Source organism: Notamacropus eugenii, chromosome 3 (assembly GCF_028372415.1).
Source record: "Notamacropus eugenii isolate mMacEug1 chromosome 3, mMacEug1.pri_v2, whole genome shotgun sequence".
In the NCBI taxonomy this organism is placed as follows: domain Eukaryota; kingdom Metazoa; phylum Chordata; class Mammalia; order Diprotodontia; family Macropodidae; genus Notamacropus; species Notamacropus eugenii.
Genome location: NC_092874.1, coordinates 271,996,191 through 271,998,652, shown reverse-complemented (window position 1 = coordinate 271,998,652; position 2,462 = coordinate 271,996,191). Strand labels below are relative to the sequence as shown.

Genomic DNA, 2,462 nt, shown 5'->3' with positions numbered 1-2,462 from the left:
TTCTCATACTGCAATTATGAGATATGGTGTTCCTTTCCCTTCCTGATCCTTTCTACCTAGCGTATTTTTCTTGTCAGCCCCTTTTCTCTTTCCCCTCTTCAAAACCTCAGAACAGAAACAAAACATTTTCAGTATCCCTTGAAGTCATTAAAGTTCATAAAGAATACTTGCTATTTTTCCTCATTAGAATGTTAGCACTACATCATTATGTAGCTCCTTCCAGGGGCTCAAGTAAATTTAGCTTTCTAGATTTCTCTTGATAGTTATGTTTTCATTTGCAGGTTCTTCTTCAACTCTGGTTTTCTCATCAGAAATGCTTGAAAAGTCCTTTATTCACCTTTCTTGCTTCCCAGCCATCTTGGTGGCAGGTCTTAGTTAAGGGTCTTCCCACATGGCAGGCAGGAAGATGGTGACTGCAAAGAAGATGAAAAAGTCGCTCAAGTCCACCAATTCGAGGCTCCAGTTGGTCATGAAAAATGGCAAATAGATGCTAGGCTACAGAGACCCTGAAAATAATCAGACAAGACAAAGCCAAATTGGTCATCATAGGCAATAAACTATTCAACCTTGAGGAAATCAGAGACTGAATATTACACTATATTGGCCAAAACTGAAGTATATCACTACAGTGGTCACAACATTTAATTGGGTACAGTATGTAAGAAGTGCTACAGAATCTGTACACTGGCTATCATTGATCCAAGTGATTCTTATATCTTTAGAAGCATGCCAGAACAGAACAGTGAAAAGTAAACTGCAGAAAAGTAGTCTTTAATAAACTGGCCAAAACTAAAGAAGGAAGGAAATCCTTTATTTCACTAAACCAGAGGTGTCAGACCTGTGGCCTAAATCAGACTAAAACATAATTGGGAAATATTTAATAAAATAAATTAAAATAAAATAAAATAAAACATAGAACACATTACACTTTAAAACTGTTAACATGTGATCCTTTTATACACATTAGATGTCTCTTTCTTTTTGCATGTGACATCACTGTACTAAAGGTCCATTTATTTTTTATACCTGTAACACTATATTAAGTTGTTATTCTTGAATGTAAGCCTGTCTCTTTAACCTTTAGGAATATTGTACTATTTCAAAATCCCTTCTCATTTAGAGTGGAAGCTACTAGTTCTTGGGTGATCCTGCTTGTAGTTCCTGGGTACCTGAGCTACTTATTTTATGTTTATGGATGTGTATAGTATTTTCTTTTACATAGGGACTCTGAATTTTGGCTATGAAATTCCTGGAAGTTCTTTTTCTTTTGGGGTTCCTTTCAAGAGATGATCCATGGATTCTTTGTAGAGTTTTTGTTTATGATTTATTGAAATATAGGATTTTTAAATCATAACTTTCAGGAAATTCAATGATTCTTCAATCATTTCTCTCTGACCTATTTTTCAGGAGATTTTACATATATATGTATACGTATATACATATCTATGTATGTCTGTATATATGTATGTATGGAGAGAGATATATATTAAGAGACAGAGAGAAATATAGATATATAAATATCTATTATCTTACATTTTCTTCTTTTTTTCAAGTTTTTGATTTTGTTCTTTTTTTGCTGTCTCTTAGCCATTGTTTTCCGTTTGGTCTATTCTACTTTTCAGGGAGTCCATTTCTTTGACAATGCTTAACGCTTTTCTTCTGAGCTATTTATTCTGCTTGCTCTTATTTCCGTAATTTTTGGGGAAAGGTTTTTGTTATTGCTTTATTTCTTCTAGATATTTGTGTAGTCTTTTGAAAAATCTATTATTTCCTTTGAGTCTCTGCTCATGGTTGTTGTGGACTTGTTGCTCCTTCTTTGGGGAGAATATTGATTTCCAATTTTTAAAAAAATATTTATTGATGTTTAATTTACTCACCTCTTTAGTTCTTGAACTGGCACTTTGTATCTCACTGAGTTTTTAGGTAGGCTGGTCAGCCCTCTCTGGTATTACCCTGCATCTCTAGGCTTTCTTCACTGGCCTCCCCTTCCCAAGATCAGGGTCCTCTGTAAAGAACTCTGTAGTCTGTATGTGTCCCAGAAGCCTTTCCTACCCTGGTGGTTACTTTGTTGAAGGGCTCTCTTTTTTGTTATCCTTGGGCTGCTAATTGACCCCTTGTGCCATTCTGGGCTGGAAAAATTCACTTAATGTAGTAGATTTCTAGATTCTTATTCAATTATGTTCAAACTCCAGATTTTGCTGGAATAGAAATATAGAAGTTAGGTCATCTGCCTTTTGTTCAGGTAGCCATCTTGACTAGAAGTCTGTATACATGCTATCTCCCAGCTAATGCAGACTGTTCACCATCTCCAGTCTCATCTTCTCCTGTGTCAATGCTTTCCCTAATAATGTCCCTTATGCCTAAAATGGGTTACCCAAGATCTGTGACTGTTGAAATCTATTCCTTCCTCCAGGACCCAGTTCAGCTATCATGTTCTCCATGAAACCTGGAATTCCTCGAGG

The 2,462-nt window shown here is 35.7% G+C and overlaps 1 pseudogene; it reads left to right on the top strand.

Annotated features, from left to right (window-relative positions):
* Positions 1-317: 317 nt before the first annotated feature.
* LOC140534470 (large ribosomal subunit protein eL30 pseudogene) lies at positions 318-766 on the top strand (annotated as a pseudogene).
* The last annotated feature ends 1,696 nt before the right edge of the window (positions 767-2,462 follow it).